Genomic DNA, 15596 nt, shown 5'->3' on the forward strand with positions numbered 1-15596 from the left:
AGTTCATTTCAAGAACAGGAATACCAAGTTTCACAGTGTAGAGTTTTTCAGATAGGACAATGTACTTGAAAGGAGTCTTAAGAATCATAGAATCAGGGAATGGTTTGGGTTGGAAAGGACCTTAAAATAATCTGGATCCAGCCCTCTGCCACGCAGTATCTCTCTAGGCAGTGCTGTTTTTGGAAGTTAAAACTGAGAAAGCTTTCAGGTTCTCAGAAGAGAAGACCTATAAATGTGTGTGCTGGTTTTCAATCCCCAAGCCAGGTCAATAGGAAAACCTGTTTCCTGGAGTGGTTTGTGTCTATCCATAGATTTTCAGCTCTGGGGTACAAAGTCAGCTAAGACAGAAGTGGAAAAGGGGAGGGGTATAGAGAGGCAGTTTCAAAGCCAGCTGAGATAGACATGAAAAAGGGAATGTGTGTAGAAAGGAAGCCTTCTGCATGTCCAAGATCTGTGATTATCAGAGAGGCATTTATGTGCTACCAGTCTACTTAGATATTCCAGGGATTTCTGACACCTCTCATTGCACACAGAGCAGCTGTACAGCCACGTGTAGAGTGCCAGAGCATCCCCTACCAGCTCCCACAGTCATCAGTGGGGGCAGAATAGCCCTAAATTCCACAGACCTGGATCCATTAGATGAAAGGAGCAGCACAAGAGCAGCAGAGAGAGGGCTGGATGCTGATCCCAAACCTGCAGGTGACTCCTGAGTAACTCAGCTATTCAGAATATGTATTACAATTATCTCAGCTAAAAATCCCCCTTGCATTCATATCACCAGAAAAACCCATCCAACCTGGTCTTGCACTCTTCCAGGGATGGGGCATCCACAACTTCTCTTGGCAATCTGTGCCAATGCCTCACCACCCTTACAGGAAAAACTTTTTCTTAATATTTAATCTAAACCTACTCTCAGTTTAAAATCATTCCTGCTTTCCTATCACTCCATGCCTTTGTAAATAAACTTTCTCCAACTTTCTGGTTGGTTCCCTTCAGGTGCTGAAGGCTGCAATTAGGTCAGGGGAGAGGAGAATATCCAGGAAACATGGAAGTGCTGTTTAGCTCTTATGAGTGGAGATAGATACAAGTTTTTTTCTGCAGGTTGAGGTTTCTCTAACAACTCACCATTTTTTGTATGCATTGACAGGAACATGGAAATTTCACATGCACAATCCAATTGACCTTCCTTGAAAGCCTGCATCGTACACTTTTGCTTAGAAAAATCTGTGATGCTACCCATCACAAAGCCAAACCTGGAAAGTTTATCCATCCTCTGTCCCACAGCATAAAGCTTCCACTGACACAGTATCACTGATTTCCATATACTTGTTCATGATTTACATGAAATTACAGAATAATCAGGTGCTTCCACCATGTTATAGCAAAGCCCAGCCTCAACCCTTGACTCACAGCATTGAGTGTCTTTACTAAAGTTGATACAGTTAATTTAACTTTAAATATGTGTTTTCACCACCTTCTAAAGCTGTCTTCTGCTAAGTAAGCATTCTGCTTCGCTGAGTAGAGACTATTAGGTGTTGCAGAAAGCTATGGCATTTATGGTTCCAATCATTATAAAACACTGTTTACTTCCAAATTTCCCTTCTTCCTTCCCTCCCCTCTCCAGAATATACATAGCAATGAGCTGAATGGTCTCTGTTTTCCTTGTGTGTATGGCATCAATCAGCACTTGCAAAGGATAGTGTATCCTTGGCTCTGCTTGATTGAGATCTGCAGTTTCGCATTTACATAATTAATACACACATCCATATTTAATCTGTGCAGATGAAGACAAAGTCATGACTGCTTGAATACCACAGAGCTTGGCAAGCTTCCAGCATTGGAAAAAAGCTGTACTCTCGTGCTTTTTTCTGGATGGGATTGCAAATATTTGGCCAGTCCTGTGACACATGTACCAAGCCTCCCTGTGTTTCAGTTTGGAGGGAGATGTGGCAGTGAAGCTGCCCAAGATGCTCCCTTAGACACTCCTGTAATGTCTTAAACCCATGAATAAGCATTTGTTCTGCTTTCTTCCTCCTCTACCTCCACTTAACTTAGACAGAGACTGGTTGTTTGGCCATACCAGTTGGAGCTGGAATCATACAGGCCTTTTTAGGAACCCGTGTGTCTTCCACAGGAGGAGCTGCAGAGGTGAAGTGGAGGCAATGGGTTCATCACTGATATTTCTGTGCTACTGCCACAGGGCCCCAGGAGGAGCTGGATCCTGGCTGTGTAGGAACTTGGATTGCACAGTCTTTGTTCTTGGCAGATCAAAATAGAGAAGCTTGGATTCCCCCTCTCCTTCTGAACTTTGTGCATCTGACAAAGGTGTCTCCCTTCAGCTCAGTGTGTCCCCAGATCCCCTGTATGAGTCAGTAGACTCAGAGAAATGTCATTGAGTGAAGTGAGGTGAATTCAAGCCTAAGTCAGGAATAGGGCTGCTCAGAAAGGAATACTTCTCTTTTGTGAAATAAAAGGAAATCTTGACCTATATTTCTGCTTCTGTCTGAAGGAAGAACAACTTCTGACATTTTAAAATTAGAAATAGACAAGTTCCTGCCAAATGCAGGATGGTCTGGTGTAACTGGGGAGCTTGAGCAAGCAGCAGGATACCTTGGAGTCCCGCCTTCTCCCACATCCCAGTGGAGATATGGATCACCAGAAGCAGATCTAAGTGATCACTTTGTTAATTTGTGCCATATGTGGTCCCCGGAAAGACTCTGGGCTTGCCAGCAGCCATGAACCCAAAAGAAAGCAGGTATAACCTATATACTATATATAATACTGTACAATATTTAATAAGGAACACTTTCAAATGGGCTACAATCAAGGTTAATAGGCTGAATAGGAATGAATAAAGTCTAGTTAAATGAATATATTAGATACTGGTACCACAAAAAGCTGGCTACCACACAGAAGGGCATTTACGGAGTTCTTGTACGACAGGGCTGGCTAGGGAAGAATAACTCTTTAGTGCCATAACAGCTGGAAAAGTGCCATAGAGATGCCTCCTGGAAAACCTCAGAGAAAAGGGACAGAGTATTCCTGCAAAACTTCAGCCATCCTTGATCTCTCAATCCTAGCAAGGTTCCTCAGGCAGAGATACCAATCAACAAAAAGGACTTCCTGTTTTTACTTACAGGGATCACATTTTGTGTCCATTTCTCTGATTACTTTACCTCTTTCTTCCAGCCTTCTATTTAGAAATTTGACATCAGTTGCAGCTTAATTTTTTTTCTTTAATTTACCATTAAGCTTTTCTACTGTTTGGGCACCTGAGAAGCAGCAAATTTATCACACACTGCAATCACAAATCAGCATATCTTCAGAAAACAATGTTTGGCAGCAGTGAAAAAGACCAGTCCTTCAGGATATGTTTTGGGAACACTAGGATATTGAAATTTTCTCACTAGACTATCAAGGACTATTGAGGAAACTGGAATTACTCAATATCTTGTTTTATGAAGACATTCCATTCAACAGATAAAATTCACCAGCAGAAGAATTGTTGTATGCGTTCTATGACAAGTCCAGATTGGGACAATAGCTTTTATTTATTGTTACATTAATGATAACAATTAAGGACACCCTCTTAAGGTCTGATATTGTTGCTTTAAGGTAAGCTAAGTATAACACTTACTTTTCCACTCTAACTATTTCCTTCTTTAAAAGATATAATTGTGCTTTTAATGGATGAACACAGGAACACAATTTGTAATTCCAGCAATCTGGGATCATTCAGAAACAGCATTAGTTTCTTTCCTAAAGGCAATATCTGATCTGGTATCAGAACTGACTTTTGCACCCCAAAGAAATATGCTCTTTGTAGGGGTTTGCTCTTTCCTGTCGGGGACATGACACCAGGGGCTGGGACAGAATCTCTGACCTGTTGCTTAGAAGAGATGAACTGTATTTTGTTCCCCTGGATAGCAAGACAGGAAGAAGTTGTTGCCTGTTTTCTGGCATCATTAAAACCACAAACATCTTCCTTTGGTTAGAGCACCAATGGTTTGAGTGTATTTTCCAGTATTTGTACTTTGTTCACAATAACAAACGTGAAAGCTGTACTTGGATGTCTGACAGTAAATATGTTTCTAAATCCAGCAGTCCATGTAGAAATTATTTCAGTATGTATGTGATATGGATAGGAAATGGTATTAACCACTCAATACCTACAATTCTTTAATTCAGCACTCAATATTCAGTGCATGAGATTAGGTGATACAACCTTGTTATTAAAGAGGCTGAGGGTCTGCTGTGCAATGAGAGATATTCAATAGATTAAGTGCTGGTTGTAATTTTACTTCATTATTCAGATTCTGAGGTCTTTAGGGCAGAGACTATGTCCATCTGTATTATTTGGAGCAGTATGTATGTTTATGGTGCCATCTAAATGGCTCCATGCAATGATGATGTCAAGCTGTAATTCTGTTGAGCTCTTAACTTGGTTGAGGATCAGGCCACCTGAGTACACAAGGTCCCAAAATGCAGCTCTACCATGACCTCTCCAGGCTGAAGGGTGCAGCTCCTTCCATCTACGCCTCGCCAACACTGAGTTTAAAATGAAGAGGCATTAACAAGTGAATTTGCTCTGAAAAGTGTGTTTGCAGAAGTGGCTCATTTAGATATGGTGTTAATGCTCCCTCAATGGCTTTCCCTTCAGATTGCTCCAAGCCTAACTGAGAAAAAAAACCTTTTGAGTTCCAACATGTGCACAGCTACAGAGGTCCTCAGTCTGCTCCTGGGCCAAACCTATGTGCTAAGCAATGCTCTGCTCATGAATACTCACAGAGGAGACAACTTTCCCCATTTGGGACACTAAGGATCAGGGAATTAACTTTTACCTCACATTTTCACCTTACAACCACACCATTTGAGCACTGTCCCATGGAGGAAACCAGATTTAGAAACCAGTAGAGTTCAGTTGTTTTCATTGTGTGATCCATAGAAACTCTATATATAAAGACTACTTTTGAGAAGAATACAGAAAAGAAGTAAAACACAGCACATTGTTGATGGATTTATGGATACTGTGGAGGAACCTGGACATGTTTGGCAGATGTTTTAGAGTTCAGTAAAAGAAATAGTAAGTGTTGGAAACCACTGTCCCAGCAAATTGGATACGAATAAACTGGACCAGGGCTGTTCTGCCAGTGCTTTTACTGCAAATAAAGTTTAGTAAAACTTTCAAGAATGTGGCTAGCTGGATGATTCAGGAGAGGTGATTTCAAACCAGGGGAAGTGGAGAATACATCAAGTGTTGAAGAGCACAAAGAAACCTGCATTTCCAGCACTTGGTGGCAAATATTTCTTGGCTGATGTCTCTTGTATGAGGAGTTAATCTGTAGAGAGAAAAGAAAGAACAGTGGCTTTGTGGGATAACTGAGGGATGATACAGCAAGGGGCTGATTTTAGTGACCTAGTTTTTTCTGCAGTGCCAGCCTCTGAAGTAGAGAAGTGTGTTTTTCCACATCCTGATGCTAATAACCCAGATAATTTCCTCCAAGCTAGCTCCATGGTCTGTTTTATGGGCACAGTGTGTCCTTGTCTTCCTGGAGTGATAAGATGCCACCTGTTCCCCACAGCGAATTCCGGTGGAAGATGTTCTATGCCTGTAAAAAAAATACGTGTATTTCCTGCAGGAAAAATGTGACTTAAGTTCAAGGACTGTATCTTGAAAAATAGAATTTATTATATAACTGCATAGGCCTCTTGCTGCCTCTTGCAAGACTTAATTATTCCCAGATGGAACAATGGCTCCACAAAAATTAATGACTGCTTCTACTTCTGTATAGTGACAATTAATTTCTAGTGTTTCTCTCTTCTTGCTTCTACCACAGGTGAAGCTTCCTTTTTCATGTAATGATGAGCCTGGATTCTTGTGAGACACATCACAGCAACAACACAAAAAATGTGAATTGTATCCAGATTGGTGCAATGCCTCTCCTGGCACCTTGGATCTCTCAGACAACTTTCAGAACTGAGAGGAAATATAAAGCATTCTCCTACACTGCTACATTTTCCATGTTCTCCATGAGCTCACTTCAGCAACCTCCACTCTGTCCATCAGACTTGGGTCTGTGATGCAAAAGCTCATTGACCCCTCCCACCTCTTATTAACCCCCCTCATCCCTCCTGCACCACAAACTCATTTTTAACAACCTCCTCTCACATTTTGAGTCCTGCTCTGGGCTGCTAAAGCATCTTTCTCATGAGGGCACCCCTTAACAGGATTAAGCAGCTATATTAAATCCAAATTGAATTGTGCACTCATTGTGCTCACATTTGATTCTATTACAGATTGTATTTGTTTCATTTCATTATTTACTGCCAGAAAATGAACAACTCCCTTTTAGCAGCAGGCATCAGACTTATGGAGCTGAGGGCCAGCCTGCCTAATCAGAGTTAGCCAAACTACAGACTCCAGAGGCAGCAACACGTCTCTAAACAACCACTTAAATGAGAAACCAATAGAACATTTTTATACACTTGTGTTTGAAGTGCATGTCAGGGGACAAAATTGATATCAGTCAGAAAACCAGTGCACTCTAAAAAAAAATATAGATAAATTCATAGTGTCAAAGATTTGGATTATATTTTAATTTGGTAAAATCAATACCTCTGTCATATTTCTGGAAGGAGAAGGCAAAGACTAATGAAACTGACACAATACATTTTCTGTAATGTTATTGAGGTGTGAGTTAGAAAGAAAAATGTTGGAAGTGTCTATAACTCATACATAACATATATGAATTCCTTCATCAGCTTTTACTGACTTGTTTATTGCCAAAATCAATACAGCAAATAAACAAACATTTTCAGTATTCTTCTGGCCATTCCCAACAGTTTCTAAAAGTAGTGTGTATCAAACCCTCCAAAATGTTGCAAAGTTGCAAAAACAATACATATTTAACCCAGGAAAAACACACCAGCTGATTTTAAAAATACAATATTGCTATAAAAAGAACACTAATAATAGTGATAAATTGAGCCAACAGCAATTGAAGCCTAAAATCAATCTTTGTTGGTTTTACAAGAAGTTTGATCAAGTTCTAGCTTTATATGAGTGAATTTACTCAAAAGTTTTATCTGCAGCCACTGACAAGGACCTGATGCATCCCAGGAAATGAACCCCCACTATGGCCCAGGAGTCTGGCAGCACCTGATGGGACCTGCAGAGCAACCTTTGACCAAAGCAATGTGAGGTTTTGGTTGGAAGCAAATTTCCAAATTGAGTTTCCCAGGCATTATAAATCCACATTGTTGCAGGGTTCAAATTTGCTGAACTCTGGTTGCCATACCAAATGTTCCACTGCAACACTGGTATATTGCCTTTTTTTTTCCTTGAAGGAAACAATGAGTTTGATACTAAGGATGAAGGGATGTAGCACATATAAACTATTTCCATTGTACTGCTGCAGCAAGGTTTAAGACAGACAGTGGCAAAAGGGAGAAGGCACTGAAAAGAATAACCAGAGGCAGTGTTAATTCCAGGACTGAGCATCTACCTGGCTGGTGAAGCAGTGGGTGGAGGAGTTCCCAACTCCTCTGTCACAGGGCTGAGAGGAAGGATAACTTTGCTTCACAGTGTGTACTAAAGCCAAAGGAGTGCCTTAGTCCATAAATACATATTTGCTGGTGCCAGAAAGTCAAATAAAATCTGTTTCAAAGAATCACTGTATGAGTGAGTCATTCACATCAGGGCTGGGAAGTGTGGAGTAATAAAAGCAAAGATTGTCTCAGACTCCAGCATTTGTCCTGCCCAAGAAATGTGGCCAAGCATTCATTGCACGAGCAGGGTTGAAAACTCTGCCTTAGAGCCTCAGGGGAGGTGGAATCCAGAGCCCAGCATGTGCCAGGGAGATCAGCCACAAATCCTGCAGGGACAGCTGGGTCTCAAAGGCAGGGGCAGACCTGCTCCATGCCAATAAAACCATTTCTGGCTGACAAAAAAGGAGAGCTCCTTGCAAAATTCAATCTGGGAGCAGCTCTTGACCTGAAGAAGAGGGAAAAAGGCTGAGGGAAAACCCCCCCCCACACAGCCCAATGTAAAAATCATTCTTTGGCTATGCAGGAGAAAAAAATATTTACTACTGCTCTCTGTGGAAGGCCTTGCAAAATTTTAAATAGATGTGGGCAATTTTAAAGTCCATCTTGATTTATGAAAGCTGTCTTAACAGATAAATGATGTAAACTGTGCAGCGCTCCTTACAGCTCAGTCTTATGGATGTGAGGATAGGGGAGTTGGGAGCAGGAAAGCTCTGAAGTTGTTCCCATTTATATTTTATCCAGCTGTGTGATGCTGAGGAACAATGCCTATTCTCCACACATTCACATGGAGAGAATAAGGAAATCCTTAGGCTGCTCATCTCCCTTGACCTCCCTCCTTCCCCTTGGGCTGTGACAGCTTCAGGGCTGTCTGCTGTCACTGCTGTCCTGTGTGCTCAGTCCCAACCCTGCCTTACACTGTTAGGATCTTTTTCTTTCAGTCCTGTCCCTAAAACTTTAATTTATTTGTCTGAAAGAGAAATCTGGAAGCTCGTCTAGGATTCCTGAAAGGTTCATGCAGTTGTAATCTTAAAAATAAAACATTCATGGAGTGGATGGGAGGAACAATGTGCAAAACATTGTCATCCCTGCAAATACATCTGTGCAGAGGATCTTCTGTTTGTTCATGTAAAATATGTGGTTAAGCTAAAAGCTGGTGAAAATCCATCCACACACATTTGTGTGAGTCAAAGCTCTGGGTTTCAGTCAATGCCCCTTTTAAGTAATTTCTCAGAATTCCACAGAAGTTAATTGCTTGAAAAACTTTAGGAATGAGAATAATGTCAAGAATCTTTACCTTTCTGCAATGCATGTCTTTCTAGAAGGATTCAGCTTTAGAAGTCTCAGTAGAGTTGGGATTCATCCCATCAGAAAAGAGGAATAAGAGAGTGACCTGTGTCTACTGCTCCAGCAGAAAACTGCAGCATTTACAACTGAAACCACTATCTCTGCTAATCATCTATGAGTAAATCAATAATTGAGTCCTTCGAGGGAACAAGCCCTGCATAATGGGATCTCTGCATATTTTTGCTACTGATAAGGCAACAAACCCTTGGAATGCACAGGTATGACCCATGTTTCAAGCTCTTTCGAACAATCAGCACATGAATAAAAATCAAACTTCGAAATTCACAAAGAGTGAAGTTTCATCCCTGAGCAGAAGGGCTGGCACGGTGACATTTCACTTCCCTAAGCTCTCAGAAACCTTCAAAACAGTGTTTTAAAGGCAATTCTGCATTGCACAGCCTTTGGGTAGGCCTGCTCAGCAGTGAATTTCATTCATTGTGAATTATATGTGAGAGGACTTTGATTTTTCACCTAAGAAGAGAAAAGGACTAAAGGGTAGACCACATGATTAATTTCATGTAGATATCTTACTGCAATCAGCACTTATTGTCTCTGGGGCTTGTAAAGGACAAAGCAGAGATTGGTATCCTGGAAGGAGCTGTAGACATTTGTACATGAAAAGTGAAAAACATGAGGAAGAAGAGACTGGGGGAAGGAGTATTCAGAGATTGGATTTTTTCCCAATGCAATAGCAAGGAGAAGGTCTACTCAAACAACAAGTGACAAAGTGGTACCTGTGAATGTTTTTACAGGAATCACAGAGACACTGTTATGGAGGAAGCACCCCAAACTTCCATGAAAGGGGTATTATACACCATAAATAAGTAAAGGGTATTTTTCTATACTGAAACCTGAAAAATATAAATATTATGTGCTATTCTGGGCACTAGTAAAATTGCTTAGAGGTTTGAAATTGAAAAGGTGTTATGGAGGAAAATCTTAAATACACTGGAGGTTTGGACTTTGGGTTATGAGGATGGATTAGCCTGTGCTGGCCTCTGCAGCCTGAGGAAAAAATGAGGTAAAATGGGAAATTGTCAGGGAGATAAACAAAATCCTGAAATGAACAGAAGTCAGTAAGCTGTTTAAGATAGCAACTAATTTGAAAACAAGATGCCATGGACTAAAATTGGGATGGGATGGGATGGGATGGGATGGGATGGGATGGGATGGGATGGGATGGGTGGGTGCACAGGCAATTCAGACAAAATTACTTCACAGAAAAGAGCCTTCAATTTGGCATGGATAGGAAAAGTCAGCCACTGAAGCATGTGAGTTGGGGAGGGGGTAGAGTGCAAACCCACTGTGAAAAGGAACAAGATGTATTTTTGGACAAGGATAAAACTCAAGGTTACAGCCACTAATTGGATTTTGGAGGATATGCTGATATTAGCTACTTGTAAATTGGTTGATATTTTCTGGGTTTGCGAGGACAGGCTTTAACAGAGTGATGTTTTCTCCCAGCAGTTAATGTTGTCGAGTCCTTAAATCATTTGCAGCGTCAGCCAGAGCTTGTGAAGGTTGGTGGGGCTCCTTCCTGAACAGCAGCAACAACAGCCTTGGCATGAGGTTTTTCTGGTAGAAACTATGAGAGCTTTACAATTTCCTCAGTTCTGTGGGTAGTGTTGCTTTTTGATTACCAATAAGCCTTTTAGGTGAAAGAGAGCTGTGGCAGAATATTGCTTCTATAATCCTTTTCCTGTCCAAGTGCTGAGTGCCCTTGGAGCCTCCCCTCCTCAATGATCTCCTCAGGAGTCCCTGATGGCTTTAACTCATTCTGCTCACGCTCCTGCTGCTGCCATCAAGATTTCTAGACATTGGCATAAAGTTTAACCTTCAGATCTGAAAGAGTCATAGACTAGATTTCTATGACATTTGAAATCAATATAAGTAACAGTGATTTTTGCTTCAAAGCACTGCACAGGAGGTCATTCTAAACATAAGCCTTTAGAGGACCTGCCAGTGCTAATGATCAGTGCTCTGGTGCTGCACAAACACTCTTGCTGTCAAACAGCCATGTATGGCCTGGAAGGCAGGGGAAAAAAATCCCCAAAACTCCAACTCAGACTTCATAAGTTAATGAAACTGTTTCATTAAGTCCCCCACCGCAGGGAATGGTGTTTTATGTGAGTAAGCCTAATATATGACATGCAGAAAAGTGCTATGGTAAACATATACCCAAGCCAGCATGTCGCAAGGTGATACCTTGATTTTATTTCCCAGCTTACAAATACAGTAGAAAATAATGCTGTGGCTGCAGTCCTCAAAGGCAACAGGTGAATTTAATATGAGCAGTGATCATTCAGTCCTTCTGTAAAGACATCTAGAAGACATCTTATTCTCTCCATGTGAATAAGTACTTCTACTTATTTTGTCCCCTGGTGAAGAAAAGCAGCTCTAGACTCACATAAATCAGCTAGGTTGGCTTGGTTTATAGTGAATTCTAGTAGAATCTTTACCTTAAGGGATGAATGGACAAAAAACATCCTGCTAGGTAGAATGTACTATCACAATATGCTTAAGACCTGCATGACTTAATAGTTTATCTTTTCCTGTATGCCCATTTAATACAGTGCAGAGAAGGGATGGAGCTGCTAGAATGCATAATCTGGGCATTTCCATCCTTTGAATATTTCAGCTTTTTAAAGTCATCTTGACTATGCACCAATATATTTTGCTATGAATGTCAGAATATCTTCCTAACTTAGCTTAGCTTGCCACTGCTGAGTGGTATTCCCTGTTTAACTCACTTTACATGCATTTTTATTCAGAAATATTTTTTTTTTACGTATGTTGAGTGGCATTTGCCAGTCTGTTGATTAAATCAAAATTATTGCCATCATTGGGGGTTACCTACTATGAATCAAGATCAAACTGACATTCTGTGAAATTCATTATTAAAAATGGAAATGAAGAAGCTCACTGTCCCTGTTTTAAACTTTGTAACAGAATATATTTTAAGGTAGAATTGCCAAACAGATTGGCAAGTTGACTGAAGTAAAGATATGCAAATGTTATAACTCTGTTCTGCTACACAGGAGATCAATCTCTGTTCTGCTACACAGGAGATCAATCAGCCACATTTTATTTACAGGATCCACAGCACACCATAGTGGTCTCTGCTTGGTTTTGGTTTTTTTTTTTTTTTTTTTCATGGGTTATTTTGCTTTGTCTTGAGCCATGAAGCCCATGATTCTGCTTTACCCTCCCAACTCAACTGCACTGTGCAAAGACCTCAGCCAGAAAGATCTGTGCACACCTTCATCCACCCAGTAGATAGAACCAGACATTCTTGCAATGATGAATTTTTCCCCACAGAAATCAATAGAAATGTATTTTATCATAATCCTAAAATCAATATTAAATAACTAAGCCAAGCTTTTGGAAAAATAAAGTCCCTGACTATAAATTTTTCCTAAATCTAAGCTTTGAAATCAATTAAATCCATAGTATGTCCCAATACATTTTATGACCATTTGAACCATGGCTTTTATATTTAACACCATATTTTGTTCTAGGAAAAGGTAATAAATATCTCTCCAGAACTGAAGGAATCCAACAGGGGACATTGGTTGTTTGGAGTACATTCCTTCAAAGCATTTTTCTTCATGTTGCTGGAGGAACTAAATTAGCTGGGAAAACTCAGACTAACAACCAGTTATCCATCATGGCTCCTTGTGACCTCGTAGCATTGCACACAATTGTTTTACAACATGAAAGGCCAACAGGATGTTCTTCCAGGGACAATTCTGCACTGAAAAGCATCAGATAGGTGTCACTTTATGGCTGATTCTAAGTAGTTCAACTTGGCTAATAAAATGTGGGGGTGAGCTAAGGTAAATGACAAAGTTTGTGAAAAGCTGGGAAGAAACCAAACCCCATGTCAGATGATTTAAACAAGCAGCAGTGCCTATCTTTATTGCATCCAAATCTTAAGGGTCTTTTCCAACCTAAATGATTCCATGATTCAGTCACGGATCATAACAGAGAACTACTTGCGAGCCAAAGAATGCAGCAGGAAACTATTTTGAGGCTGAGAATTGTGCAGATGAACATCTGGCAGTCAGAGGGATGCAGCTTTGTGGATACCCTCCCAAACAGGCTGCAGCACTGTGAGCACTGCTCCAGCAAGTGAAGTGAAAACCTTGCACAGCAGGGAAGTACAAACAGGTTATGAAAGGATCCTGAATTCTGCTCAGACAGTGAACAGGAGTGGGGAGGAAAATTAAAGTGCTGTTCCAGGCTCTGAAATTTTTCTTTAGCTTTTAGTGTAAGTTTTTGCTCCTGGAAATGGGAATACCTGGGCGTTGGATTCATCTGGCCCTGTAACACTGGCAGGTCCACAGTGCTGTGCAGATGCAGCCTCCAGAGTGGATTTAGGGCTGTATACAGAGTTTCCCTGCAGGCAGAACCCCACAGCTGCCTTTGAGATGCTTTGGCTGATACGCCTGAGCAGTGAAGCAGTGCAAGTATGCAGAACAAAATTCTGAGCTGCATTTAGGACGTCCCACAAGGGTGCATTTTTCCACAGCACAGGTAGGTCCAGAACTTCATACCAGACATGGAGAAATGGTGACCCCCTGCACTCCTTTTCAAATGCTCTTGTGAAGATGCCACAGAACTGATTCATGGTAGATAAAATACTCTGGCATCCAGTCTGAAATGACCTTATATGGGGAATGATGAGATGGAGAAGGGGGTAGGGGGAGATTCCTTCCTGAGGAGGACATGGACCTACTCAGGTTACATGAGACAAATATTCAGATGTCAAGTCTGTGGTCTCTATGTCCCAGTCTCTTTCCTCTGCACAGCAAGCTCCTCAGAAAGGCTGTAGCTTTAGTGAGGAAGAGTAGGAAATGCCACCTTCCCAGCGCAACAGGCACAGGACTATTATGTATCCTATAATATTGTTCCTAAACTCTGGGACAAAATGACATCTCAGAGGATTCCTTAGTGAGGCACAGACTTAAACCCTGGGGCTGCACCAGAAAAGAGAGGATGCCTGCTGGCCCTCATGGTATCTCATGCTGCACGAGCAGGTGGGGCTTGTGGTGTCTGAACTCAGCCAGGGCCTGCAAGGGAAAGCCAAAAGTGACCACAGCCTCTGGTGTCCTGCAGCCTGCCTTCCAAAGGTGGTGCATGTACACTGATACTGCTGCTGGCAGGTGCCAGTTCCAGTCTTGTCCCTGAGAGACAACCTGGACATGGCAAAAATAGTCTGAAGGGGTGCAGGAGCAAAAGTACCTCACAACTCCCATCCACTCCTTTGCTCAGGCTAGTGGCTGAGCCCCAGCATTAGCAGCAGGGAGGGACAGGGATCAGTTTTCCAGGACTGGATCCCCTTCAGAGCCTGCACAGCCAGGCAAGGATTGCGTATGGCTCAGAACTGGGATGTTTGGGCCACTTCATTTCCTCTATGGGGACATCTGAAAGAGGATACAATGGATTCCCCTTCACCCTTCAGTCTGAGAGGGACATGGAAAATATGGCTCAGGTTAGTCTCTTTGGTGGCAATTGTTATTCTGCCTTCACTCCCAAGCGACTTGCTGAGCTTTGAGTCTCCCTCCCCAGCAGAGCCACCTTTTCTGGTCAGTGTCCTCTGTCTGGGGTTATGGAATATGGATTTGAGTGAGTGCAGAGAATCCTTTTACAGCACTTGAGATGTGTGGATCTTCCTGTCTCACCTCTCCCTATCTTGTCATCATCACAGAGCTCCAGCCCAGCTCATTATCAGCTGTCAAGAGATTCCTATTTGCAGATCCAAGCTGTCTGAGGAAAGAATATGAGTGGGCTGAGGGGAAGCAGGGAATCCTGCCAGCAAGACATCTGACAGACCAACATCCCCTCTCCTGTCTGCTGTGCCTTGAGCTGCACAGGCAGGAGATGCCATCAGGACTGACATCAGGAGCTGTGCCTGCTCCTTTCCCCACTGCCACCACCTGGGGTCCCTGCTCTGGGCTGCCCACAGGGGTGATGCTCACCCAGGCTCTCCCTGCGTTTCTGCCTCTCTGCTGGCTCAAAGGAATGTGTCCTTTGCAGCACCGTTGCTGATGATTTTTACCCCAGGAATGGAGGTAATTTAAAGCAAAGCACAAAAGTTTGTGGAAGGCAGTGGCACTGTGAGTACTCAGCTTACACAAGAAGTTGGCAGCAGATGTGGATTTCAACCTCACTTATGACTGAGTCATAAATAAATTTGTTCTCGTAGATCAGCTAGGTAAGAGTCAAACTAATTCTAGAGGAGATGCTTTCCTAGGAAAGTCTCTTCTGCTCCTCCCTGATGGATGCTGTTTGGACAAAAATATCCAGCCAATATTTTTCCTTTTAGTTCAGACCACACCTTTGTTTCATTCATGTCTTCATATAAATACATCAGTGCCACCTGGGAGGGAATAGTGCCCAGAATACAAAGTTTGGGCTCAAAACCCAATTTCTCTGGCCATGGACAGGATACTAAATTCAGTTTCTGGTTTTCATGAGCAGCTCTTTGTCCCTTGGCTCTCATTATAGGGAGTAAAGTTGAGCTGGGGCAAACACAGCACCATGGGACCAACAGATGGGACAGGCACAATAAATACAGTAAACTCTTCAGCTTTTTACATGTCTTGTGGGAGTTTATTTTAATTTGTGTTGTGGCTGTTCAGTGGGGCAGCTCTGCTTACTGACCTGAGTGCCTGCAGATGTTCCTGGCCACACCACCAATG

This window comes from Taeniopygia guttata, chromosome 1 (assembly GCF_048771995.1).
Source record: "Taeniopygia guttata chromosome 1, bTaeGut7.mat, whole genome shotgun sequence".
Taxonomy (NCBI): Eukaryota; Metazoa; Chordata; class Aves; order Passeriformes; family Estrildidae; genus Taeniopygia; species Taeniopygia guttata.